Here is a 13,215-nt window from a genome sequence, read left to right as displayed (position 1 = left end):
TGTTCTCTATCTTACATGAGGTAAGATAGCACTGGTTTTTGTATAAACTCTAAAATATATGTACTTTTTCTTTTTTTTGTGATTGAAAGATGATAGACACCCTTTAAATATGGGTGCATACATTTTTATTTCAAGGTATAAGGACTATACGTCAGTACCTGTGTAAAAAAATGGCCAGTTTTACCTGTGGATAGGAAGGGCTGTTTTGACAGGCACGCCTTTGCAAGTAGTATCTACAAGAACTCAGCTGTCTCTACTGCTAATTGCTGGTTTTATTCAAATTCCTATAAATAGCAGGTTTCTTCTTGCTGTTACACTTTCTTATTCTTAATTAGCTAATGGCAGCTGCAAGTAGAACAACAAAATCAAAATGCAGTTGTTGTTGTGCAGAGCCTTCTGCAGATAATCAGGCTGTTGCTTTCGGAAGGTGGGAGTCTTAAATTTTGTGAGCTTTGCACAGTAGCTTTGTTTTAATGATGAACTTCTGTACTTATTCTTCCATGTTATGAAAATTCTCAGTGTGACATCTTTCATAGTCAAATTACAGGGTGGGTACTGAGTATTTTTTAAACCGAGTTGTGTATTGCACTGTCTCCCTCTAATTTTTATACAAACATCATTTTTATCAACTACTAAAAAATTTCATTTAGAAGTTTTACTGAAACCATCCGATCAACATGTGGGAGAATAAGCACTAATGACACTATGATGTCAAAATTGCCAAAATGCTCATGAAGTGTGGCCTTCTAGGTGATTAAAATATCATTTGAGGACTCTTTTATTAGCTGGGATGAAATTATGACCTGCGTTGTGAAAACGTTAGGTTTGGGGTGAACATGAATGGGCAAAGCTGGATAGGAAATACTTACTGCTGCTGTTCCTTCCACCTCTGAATAACATCAGGGGAATTCTGCTTCCCAGATTATCCACCAGAAGGTTATAAAACATTTAAAGTCATGCTTTTACTTTTATTAATTTTCCTAAATTGGCTACTGAATTCTTTTTAGCTTGGCTAATGAAAGTTTTTTGACTAAGCACTGCTGATGTTAGTTTAGCTGTTGTTTTGGGGTTTAGCCCTGAGCAGTCTTGCCTTGACTTACGGTCAGAGTTGGTAGGAGACTTTGGTCCTTCCTTAGGGAGCAGCCTTCCTGTGCAGGCAACGCTGGAAGAGACTGAAGAGCATTTAAAAGAGGAAAAGTAAGTATATTTGTTAATAGGAAGCTCCTCGAGGGAAAGCAATCACCACCCTCTAATTTTTTGGGGGGGTGGAAGGAAAGCTCTTCAGCACCGTCCAAGTGCAAAACCCAGCTGAGAGGTGCCTGCGGGGATGCGACAGGACGTGGCCGGTGGCCATGAGCATCGCTGCCAGGTCTCTCTGCAGCACCCGTGGCTTTGTGAAGGATGCGGCTGGTGGTCCCACTGGCCGGGCTGGCCACGTGCTGGGCAGCAGTGTCCTAGTGGGGTTTGACCTTCTGTATCGCAGGTTCGGTGCTGGGGGGGACTGGAGTGCAGTTTTTCATTATAACGTGCAGGTCCAGGTTTTTTTAATTTAGTTCAGTTATTTGTTCTTGGACTGACTCCAGGTGTGTGTGTTTTATGGGGGGAGGCACATATGTAATGGAAATGCTAACGAAGAATTAATTGGCACAAATCACAGTGATGTGATAGTATTTCTATTCTCTTACTTTCTCCTAGTAATACTTTCATAAAATAGAAAAAAATTATATTGGAAGGAATGTGGAAATACATGTCAGAAATCAGAAGAAACTATTTTTAAAAGTTATTTAGTAGAAAGGTAAGGTAAAAACTGCATTATAATGGATTACATTGTACATTTCAATTTATCTGTAAGTCAGAAATGCAGTAATACTAAATTAGGAGTTTGGTATTTATTTACTTTTTCACATTTACATTTGAAAGTGCCTACTCATTTCTCCAGGCACTTAAAAATGCAGAATAAACATAAGCGAGAGCATGAGGATCCAAAGCCGGGAAGGCTTTTTCTCATCACACTGATTTCCTTACGTCTCTGTTCATCAGCAGCTCTTCCAACGACTCGTCAAAACCTTTGGCCCTTCTTTTCTCCCCTTTCCTATAAATATAACCACTTATAGTGTGGTTCTTTGATATTAGGTGACTTGAGTTTCATCATCAAGTGCTTTTGTGATAAGGACTGATTATTGGATATTTTCTTTCTTAATTGGTGCTTATATCAAGTTTTATTTTATTTTTTTTCTGTGCTAGCATCATCTGAGGACAGGAAGGTTTTTGCTTATGTCAAACACATTAAAGAGGTTCCACATTCAACAAAAAAGTGTAAAGTGCTTTCGGGATGAAGCACTTCTCAATTCATGGTCAATTTTCTGCAGCTACTTTTGTGCCAACTATTAAGACATAGTTCCTTGTGGAGAGAAAAATAGTGACAATCAACTTCGAGATAACAAAAGCAGAGAGATTTGCAAATTCAGAAAATACAGGTATCTTGTAGGTTGCAGAAAGCCATCTTTCTACCGCGGCAGCACCAGGCTCTGCGTTATCCCAGCGCCTGAGGCAGCGAGCACCTGTAGCTGCTCTCGGTGTTGGGGCTGGTAGTAAATGCGCAGCCCAGCCACCTCCCGGCCTCGAACGCTGCATGGACGGATGAAGGAGCACAGTTGGTGACCACCTGAAAAACATTTAGCTGTATGCTTTACTTTTCCAGGCTCTTAGGGAAGCAACACACCAGTCCCCCTTCGAACACCGAGCACCTTCCAGCGACCCCTGCACTGACAGTGAAAATATAATAATAACTATTTTATTATGCTATTGTAATTTGGTTGCCAAGTGCGCATGTATTACCATAGCAAAGGCAAGGTGAATTCTGACATGTACTGTTTCAGCAGCTCATCTTGTGTTTTAGGTTTTTCTAAAGTGCCTTTAATTTTCTAAAATGCTATTGAAAGGGGGGAAAGTATTTAAAAGCACTCTAAATACAGAATTAACCATTCCTCGTCATAACTCGTTGGTGATAAAGTTTGAATCTGAAGCACTGATGCTCTACCACAGCTTGAGGCAGGCAGGAGAAGTTCAAAGCTGGTTTCTCAACACCTCCAGGAGTTGTCGACTTACTGGCTGTCCAGTTTAGCCTATGCAGCCAAAACTTTGTTGAAAAGGTAACTGAAAAACTGGAATTTTCAACAATTTGTTATGGCCAGTGCTCAACGTGGAATTTCATTGAGCAGAGAAAAAGTAGGTTTTTCCCACTTCTCTGCAGCATTACTTCAAGGTGTTACGCCTCGGAAAAATCACTGAACATTTATAATGGAAAGTGATTAATTGGTCTTAATGTATCATGGTCATTAGCCCCCTTTATATATGAAGAAGAAAAATCAACCCTGTTATTGTTTTGAAGCCTATGCGTGAGTTGTTGATTTGTGAGTTTGTGAAATGGAAAAGGCAATGTTAAATTGGCCAGTCATGAATTTCCTGGCTTTTCTTTATTTGTGATTATAACCGTAGTGGTTGAGGTTGCAGAAAGCATTGCAGCGCTGGATGCTGCAGCGAGGAACGGTTGTGTGTTGCAGACCAGATGGCTCATTAGAGCAACAAGAGCAGAGGAAATTGGAGACACACAAGAGTTTTCCTTTGCCCTGTGACAAGCAGCAGCCCTGGGGCTCTGCTTTTTGCGTGCCAGGCCATGCCATGCTGCCGTCCTCACCGGATGAAGTCCTTTAGCTTTGCAAAACCACGCTTTTATATTCTTGAGTCTGGAGTTCCTCAGTCAGGTCTCTGTACCGGAGGTGTAGACCTGAAGCAAAGCTGTGCCTTTCAGCTCAGTCCAGCTCAATCACCCTGTTTCTTCAAATTGTGAATTACCATGTCAGTGCGAGGGAGGAGGGCTCTGCAGGTCTGCAACTGGTGTTGTCTATGTCACCTTGCAAACCAAAGGCAGAGAAAAGCTGTGCAAAAAGAGAGAGGAGGAACAACCTGAGGATGGAGACCGGAGAGGTGAGCTTTGCAAGCCAGATTAGTAACTGAAATTTCCCGTGCATTATGTATGTTATTCATCCAAGAAGGGATATTGATGAAACACCTCATACATAATGGGAGCAGAGAGTCTTCAAAGAAACTGGTAGTACCTCCACTCTCCCTTCAAGATGACTTTGCTCCGTACCCAGGCCTGTAATCAATAATTACCCTGTGATTTCCTGGGAGCCTTCTCATTCAGAAACTCCAACCAAAGCAGTGTAGGCTAGTGAACCTGGCGTAGTCCCTGCCAAAGGATGGCAAAGCACACTGTAAAATACCAGTTACAGGCTGAAGAAACTATTCACTTTCTCGCATCACCTCTGTGGAGTCAGACTCATCCTTCGTTCCTGTGCTGCACACTCGCCCATCCTTCTTGGGGTCTGCAGGTGGTGTTGAATCTCTCCCTCTAGAAAGCACCTACAGAGAAAATTCTTCCATTAATTGCATCTTGATTACTCTTTCACCTTCCTGCCAGTGGCACACAATAGCACCTCTTTGTTTTACTGATTTTGCACATTCTAAACTATTTAAAAAAAAATCTGCAGCAAATTAAGAAAGAAAAGTAGGTTTTAGGCATTCTGGCTGTAACTCAGCACTAAGGCCAAAGTATTTTTTCTCCTTTTTGTGGTTGGAATGCTCAAATCACAAGTTTCCTGAAGCTTGTGGGGCTGTAATTTACTTACTTCTGAGACGGCAAATTCAACATCCCCTGAATGCTTACATTTAAAAGAAGTGTTTTTAATGACTGAGCTGCTTACCCTAATTACAGTGTGCAGTATATCCTAAGAGTAAATTTTTCTCACATACAATTTAGCCAAAGACTTTTTCAATATATTAAGATTATTTAAATAAGAAAAGCATTTACAGTATCAAGATGAATACAGATCTATTTTCCCCTGCTTTAAATTACAGATTTAAAAAAAAAATCATAAAAATCATTGACTTTGTTGAGATACTGCCTAGTAAAGCTAGAAAGCTTGAAGCTTCAGGTGCCAGTTTATGGATAATAGGATAGCAACTCTGTACTCACATTCAGTGGGAAAGAAATGGCTGCTAAAAATGTCATTCTTTAAAACTACTTTAAAACTACTTTTCAGGATCCACAGAAGCAGAGGGGGAAGGTTTGAGGCTCAAAGTGGAGAAGGTGTGAAAAAACGTGATTAAAAAAGTCAGAATAGCTGGCGGACACTCAGGGATGTCAGATGTCCTGGTCGGTCCTGAGGTCACTGCACGGCTTTGTTTTATATAATGAAAAAATATGCAACATTATGTTTGGGTGATTTGCAGCTTTGAGAACAGACGAAAATGGGAGTTAAGGGTGAGAGCAGGTGAGAAAGGGAAAGGATTAATTTGACCTATGAATTATTTCATTGAGCTGTAGGTAACTTAGGACATTAGTAGAAAAAGTAACTATAAGCATTTTAAGTACATCTTAAACGTAAGGGTTTTCTGCTCACTCCTAGAATGATGTTTGCATGGTGTTAGCAAGACAGTAAATACAAGAGCGAATGAAATCTTGACAATTTTACTATCTTTATTAACTTGTAATTCTTAAAGTGATGGCGGATGATAGGCAGCCAAATAGGGTGCTGAAGCAAGACAAGTGGTTTTGGATTTGTCTGGAACTTCTTAAAGTACATATTTTCATGGTGCAGGTACATACATGTACAGGGGCAACATATTTACTTAGTCCCATGGTGATCTTTTTTTCTCAAATGTTGTAAAGTTGAGACTATAAACATCAGATGTTATATCAAGGACCAGTTCCTGTGATTTTCTTCCTTTGTTTTAGATATGTGTGTATATGTATATGTACATATACATATATATATGAAAAATAAATTGGTTTTGAGTGGCAGGTATGGCGCAACTGACAGCCCTACGTCTCACCAGTGCAGTGAGAATGATGCAGTGACCAAGCCCCAGGTCAGGCGATGCCTCTTCATCAGTTGCCATATTCAAAGCATAATCATTCTCGATAGGAAAAGCAGCAAACTCAGCCTACAGAAAGACCTCCAGGAGCCAACCTGTCCCAGTATCATCTCTCCATGTTTACCTTACTTCCAGTAAAAATGGAAAATTCGTTAAAGTTCAACTGGAAAATTGGTACCAGCATTACCAGGTTACATCTATATTTTGCAGAACTGAATTGTGCTGTTGGGTAATGTGTTGAGGAGGAGGCAAGGCTTGCCCTTTCCTGAACAAATGCAAAATGTCATTCTTGCCATTTATTTATGCAGCAATTTGTGAAATTCTCTTAATTTTGTAGCAGAGATTCAATTCACTAAAGAAAAAAGTTGAGAAATGTTTCTGACTTCCCCTTTTTCATTCCTGCAGCTTCATCAGACTTGCAAACACATTTCTATTCAGGCTTTTAGAAAATGTTATTTTAAAATAATATTAAATAATCTGCTTGAAAACATTAGTACTTCACATATCTGGACATGGCAGATTCAAGTGCAAAGAGATGACAAGCTTTCATATTTCTGTCTGCCAACACAAAATTCAAATTCCACAGACTGGCACCTTCTTTTATTACCGTTTCATGTGAGAATAGTTTTGATAAGCAGAAAGTCACTGTTTTGCTAGACATTTAATGGATTTTTACAATCCAATACTTTCCTACAATTTTATTCAAACAGAAATCAATCCTCTCCAACCTTCAAAAATGAAAATAACAAAATCCAAAACTAGCCCAGTCTCAAATTCTTTTTGCAGCCCAGTTGGCCCATTGCTTTGTATCAACTATTTGTATTTAAAAACTAAACTAAACAAAAAAAAAACAGTACAAATGTATTCTGGACAAGTATTTACAAAATTCCTGACCCAGTTCCTATTGAATTCAGAGCAAAATTCCCATCATTTTCAGTGGAAGCTTGTGTGGTTTTAAGTGTATGTTAAGAGGTACTCCTAATTTGAGTTCACTGTTCATAGGATAAATTGTCTGCCAAACATAAGCCATTTCTGACAATTCAGGCCCTATTAGGTGCAAATGTCCTTTTTGCCACTGTCCCTGGCACGCTGTTGGGATTCAGGCAAAGCAATTTGGATGCACTGATTCCAGGGACGGCAGAGGAAACGTAACTTTTGGTGGTTCATGGGGTTTTTGGTGGAGCCTTGCAGAGTAACCACGGCCTGAGGTGTGACCTTTGAAAGAGTCTAAGTGTGGGGAGAGCGGTGTGTCTGTCCTATCATGGGGAAGATAGTGAAAGGGCCAGTTATTTAAAAAAAAAAAAAAAGCATTGTATTTTCAGTCGGATAATCCTTTCTTGTCAATATTCTTGACATTAATTACAGGCAGGCCACAGTCAGCATAAAGTAACATTATCTAAATAGGGTTTTTTAGGTAAGAGTGGATTGAAGATCCACAGCCAATGGTCACCTGTACAAAGTCACTGTATGATAGCAAAATTATTACTTGCTCTCAGAGAATTTGGGAATACTGGAGCAAGTCATGATGACTCTGAAATAGCTGCAGAGATGCATGGATATTGAAATTATTCCAAAACCAGGCTTCTTTTTCGAAAGGAAGGGTTTGTGTTTGGTGTCTTACGCTATTTGGTATGAATTCACTGACCCTGCGTTCAGGATGGCTGTGGTGGGGTGGAAGAAGTGGGTGGGTGGAAGTGCAGTATCTGCTCTCCCTTTGCTGCTCAACTTACTTGTTTTGAGCAAGGCAATGCAGTCCTGCCTGCTGGTGGACGGTCCACTCCTTTCGTCAAGAAGTTTCCAAGACTTCATCCAACAGAAAGCTCTGACGGTGTTAGGAGTTCACATGTACATCTTTGCATATAACTGCAGTTGGAAAAAGGTCAGGAGTTTCACTGTAATCTGCAGCTGTGAAAGCCGTGTGCATGGGATGCTTCTTTATAAAGTCAGTATGTTCAAAATCAGATCCTTTCTCCCTCCGTGAAATAAAAGGAATAAGTTGACCCCGATATAAGACATATTTTCACCAACCTGGTAACTTTTGACATTGCTGCTTGTATATGAGATTTAGATAATAAGGTAAGAATTGAAGGTGGAGAAAAACAAATACCAATGTGGGAAAAAGATTTCTTGTATGTGGAGTCATGTGGCCATCATCTTCACCCGAAGCCCCAGACCTTAGCAACCTGCTCGCATTGCAGATCTATGAGGAAAAAGTTTAATTTAATTCATTTTTCCTTTGATTTGTTTGCTTGCTTGCCACACATGCAGCCCCATGTAACCTTTACAACCCTACTTAATAAAAACCTATATAATCAAGATGAAAGGATTTTATAAATATAGCCCCCCACACCTATTTTATTAATGGACTTTCAGCCAAGTGTACTTAATTCCCCTTATCGATGGGAATTATTGTCAATACTCACATACATTTAACCTGTTCTGTATTTCAAAGGTAACGTGTTTAATGTGATTGTTACTATGGCAAGCATCTTGTTTCTAAATACCATTGTTAATTTTTTTCAGAAAATGAAATGACAGCCTGTATGTTAGGGGCACATAGATAAATTCATCTGAGGGGAAGCCATTTTCTAATATAGATACTTTGCTGCTGCTTGACCTAAGGACGCCCCTTTCTGACCTATTTCCAAGATGTTTCACCATATTTCCTTTTGGAGTTTGTGAACGTGAGAGCTGACCAGTATATTCTGGGAAAAACAAGGACTTGCTTAACTGCAAAAACATACTTTTCACTAGAAATTTGCATCCCGCGCTCTTCTCAGAATAAAATATGCAAGAACCAACATAAATGGCATACTCTTTTTTTTCTTTCTTTCTTTTTTTCCTCATGAATTGGGCCTTTGATGTTCAAGAGGAGCCAGTATTAAAGGACATCCCTAGAAGGCTGTCGAAATTGTTCCTATTTATGACAAATGTAAAATAGTACAAATCTAGCTGAATGAGATGGTGTCATTAGTTTGTGAATCGCATCCTTGAAAATAACTGTGGAGGAGCCAAATCAGTTTAAAAGAAGATAACAAAATGGTTTAAGCTACTTAGGTTGAATGCCAATTATATTTTAATATTCAACTGAGCATATTTTACTAAGAAAAAAGGCAGCGTCGACGCATGCATAACTCATTGGCAGCGTCGACCAGCTGTGCCACTCTTCTCTTCGAATCACTTTGTGCATTTTAGTAGCATGGTAATTTAGTAGAGAACTACCTGAGTGATGGCATTTTCAATGAGCAGGTAATCTACAGAGAATTTTTATATGGTTATGAGTTCTGTGCTTCAGCCTGGCAACACAAAAATACATCAAGACCAATTACGGTATCAACTTTCAGCGTGATACCCTTGCCACGCAAGTGCATGTATTTCTGCCCCAGGCATTTCAAATTGCATCTAATTTGAAATCTTTGGGGTTTTAATTAAATTTCAGAATATATGGAATTCTTCATTAGTACCTGCTCTGAATAGCAGATTATACTTCTCTCAGTCTCTCGTTAAAGAAGTAGGCTGTGGTAAATAGCATGTTCAAGAACTGATCATTTGTGGTGCCTGGATATTGGGAACAGAAATAGTGAAATGCAAAATAATATCAAAAAGATTATTAGTCCAGTGAGGGACTCTTGATTTGTATTTTAATGGAATTTTACATTTCTCTTAATGATTTGCAAATTGTCCTCTGATTATAAGATGCATTAAGCTTTTCATTTTAATGGAGAGACACAGCCATTAGCAGAAATTTTTTTCTGTCTTCTTTTTAGAGTGCTTCCCTGCAGCAGATAAATATTGAAACCATTAACACCTTTTGATGTGCTTTATAGTGCTGCAGCTTGGACCAATACATGAATGAACGTGGCCTTTTATATTTTAGCACTTCGCTTGAAGCTCGTGGTTGTCGTTACATGGGTGAACAATGACTGAAGCTGTATGTTTTGAGGCAAGCAATAAAATTATGTGTATTTCCTTATAATTAATGTTCCAAATGTTTCAGTGAACATCATTCATGTTTAATGCAAAAAGAAAAAGTAAAGCCAACAAAAGTCAAGATCTGAAATTCAGATTGAGGGTGCTCTGACCTTAACTCTGACCATCCTTTAAAGGAGAGGGATTGCGGTGTCTCTTCAAGCAGGGGTTGTTAAGGATTCACACAAAACTTCTCAGTGGGGAAGTACACAAACGTATTCTTTGTTGCAGACGCAAGAATGTATGTGTGCTCTTCATTTGTCAATCTGAAAGTCAAATTTCCTCCTTGCTTTCAGCTTAGTGTGAACCCTTAATGTTGTATAAACACGCTTGTGTCTGTGCAGATTTCACTGGCTTTGGCAGAGGGGCACGGGATGAGGGAACAGCCTCTTTTTTGTGGCAGGTTGTGAAGCATAAGTAATATTTTCCTGATACTGCAGATTTATGTAAAATAACAGGGCTATTAGATCAGGTAAATATGTATTTATTTACCTTCCTGACTTACTAAAATCCCTGTAATACTCTTCAGGTGCTTTGGGAAAGCGAATCATTCTTTAAGAGGTGCAGGACAGGGGCATGTTTAAGCAGCTGTGCTCATTTCCCCAACCCCACCTGCTTCTCGCACCCCAAATAACCCAGAATTTCTGTCTGTGCTTTTGTAGACTTTCCTCTCCTGGCAGGTGACCGCTTTCTGGAAGAACCTCCTCCAAACAAGGTGGTTACTTTAGAGCTGCCTATTAATTTAGCAAACTCTAGTCTCTGAAAAACCGTCAGGGGTCACTGATAGGACTTCTCCTCTGTTTGCTTCCAGGATGTCTGTTTAAATACTTTGAATCTCGGGAATTCAAATTGCAGTTCATTTAGCCGCACGCTGTGTATGATAGCACCGTTATCAGTCAAGAGGCTAAGTGACTTCATGAAATCACACTTTATGTCTTCACAGTTGTTTTGCTGACTGCTTAAATGTGTGCTCCTTAAAAAAAGAAAGAAAAAGAAAAAAAACACTCTAACTTTCAGGTTGAAGCCAGAAGATTGTAGGAATTAATTGCTGCTGCTTTCATATGTGCCTTGAAAAGATGTTGCATCATTTGTGAATTAGTGTTTGTAAAGTGCTATGTAAGTGTTTAGCTTCATACATTAGATATTTATAATTCAATAATAATACAAACTAAAAAGAAAATCGGTACTTTGATACTGACTTAATCTGTATGCAGTAAGCAAATAGGTACATTTTATTACAGTTAAGCAATTTAATGAATATTATTTTTAACTTGCACATTTACAAAGAAACTTACAGAAATCTAAAGAAATTGCTATTCATATTTTAGACAAGTGAAGAACTTATACTTTGTTCACATAGTGGAGCACATTTGCATTGCATGTTTCATATATTAATTTTCTAGGGCAGGTTATCTTTGGTAACACAATCTTCACAAAGCAACTGAGGGTGCAGATTTCTTGATCCAGAGTCATTTGGGAGTAGATATTTGGGGCCATGTTGAAAAATGAAACTGTAAAAGCACCTCGTCGATGTAATTCTAAGTGGAATTATAGAGGAAAACCAATTATGTGTGAAGCAGCGAAAACTACAGGAGAGATGATGGTGCATCCCAGCCTCCCTCCCCCTGTCACACCCAGGTCCTCTGCCATCAGCCTGCCCGGAGGAGAACAACCAAAATACCTGTGCTGACGTAATCCAGTGATTAACCATCCCTGTGAAAGTACTGTTGGTTGGCAGTTTTGAAGAGAGATAATGATTACTTTCTCCAGAATAACCTGGCTCGGTGTTGCCCTGCTTCGTGGGTTGATACAGAATTGGTTTGTGCATATACTTCCTGGGGCACGCTAGTGAGTCCTCCTGGACTGTGTTGCAGTACGTGGTGTAGTAGCCTAATAGGGGAAATGTGTCTGTGCTTGTAAGGTGATAGAACAAATTCCAGTTTGTAGAATCAGTTTTACACAAGGTGGTATCAAAATTCATGAATTTATTCCCATTTGCATCATGGGAGCATGCTGGAGCCCGGAGATGATAAAAAAAAAATCTTGCAGGACATATGCATGAAGTTCAGAGCCCACAGTTTCACACTTACTTCATGGTGGTTCTAGGCTGTGTGTGTGTGAATGGAGGGCTGGGGGGATTCGAGCTCCTTGTTTGGGTTTGTCACTTTATTTCTCCAAAGCTGCCCAATTTGTAGGTCATAGGCACTCCCAGGTTTAGTTTTAAACCTGATGATCCTGAGCCAAGACCTCGAACCAAAGGTCATGATGAGTTTGAGATTTTGATGTTAGTAAATCTAATTTATAGGTATAAATTTGAAATCGTGCTTTATCAACACGTGTGAGTGGTTGAATCCTTTTTCTTCACCTTGTATTTTGAGTTCATTAATACCGGAATGACACTGCCAGCATATCCATAAATCTTCGGAAGTTTTCTGCAGCACCTCCCTGCCCGTTCAAGTCTAACTGTAACCAGATGGTCCTGCCTACCCTTCCGAAATCCCAGTGTAATTAGGAAACTACATCTTCTCTGATTTTTTTAGGAACTGTGGGCAGGTTTGTGTGTCTCATTAACAGGACGAGGCAGGGGAAGAACTGGATCGTAGCAGCACCTTGGAGGCTGCATTTTTGTTGAGTTCCAACAATGCAGATTGAGGTAAATTGAATTTAATTTCTGTTTTTTCTACCGAGAAGGAGAGGAGCAACTTTCACGGGCCTGGTATGAGCCATGGCGCTTTCAACAGGCAATAATGAGAACTCCAAGAAATGGGAAAAAAGAGGATTGAGGTGGGATCAGAAGTTCCACTTCAGTGTGTCAGATGATGGCCAGTTGTGGTCTCTTGTCACACATGGCCCTTCAGTAGCGATTGTTATTGCCGTGTGAGAGCAGAGTTCAGTTCCCAAGCTCGGTCTGCAAATTGCAGCTGATGAGGAGAATTTAGAAGACACCCAGGTAAAGTTCTTGGTGAGTACCAGCTCTCTGACAAAGTGAAATAGAGACAATTCCCTCATTTATTTCTATCTTGAATGGAAAGATACAAATTTAATTTTCTGGCCCAGTCACTTAGAAATTGCAGCAGAGCTGGTGCGTGGTATCTCTGGAAGGACTATTCTGTGTCCTTTGCAGAACAGGTATGGCATTAAATACTGATAACATATGAAAAGTTAACCCAAGTTTGAAGTGAATGAGATAGTGGTTGATGTTTCTTAATTGCTCTGATCTGCAGGTCTCTTGTATATATGTTTATAGTAGTTCTTTTGTGATTAAAAATATTCATGAAGTCATCAAAAAGTTATTTTTACGTACTT

At 39.5% G+C, this 13,215-nt stretch overlaps 1 protein-coding gene across 3 annotated transcripts in view; it reads left to right on the top strand.

The window, feature by feature from the left end:
• Nucleotides 1-13,215, top strand: part of MGMT (O-6-methylguanine-DNA methyltransferase) — a 162,108-nt gene that overhangs the window by 127,419 nt on the left and 21,474 nt on the right. The window lies entirely within an intron of this gene.

Source organism: Pygoscelis adeliae, unplaced genomic scaffold, assembly GCF_000699105.1.
Source record: "Pygoscelis adeliae isolate BGI_AS28 unplaced genomic scaffold, ASM69910v1 Scaffold4, whole genome shotgun sequence".
Taxonomy (NCBI): Eukaryota; Metazoa; Chordata; class Aves; order Sphenisciformes; family Spheniscidae; genus Pygoscelis; species Pygoscelis adeliae.
This window is presented reverse-complemented; position numbering and strand designations above follow the sequence as displayed.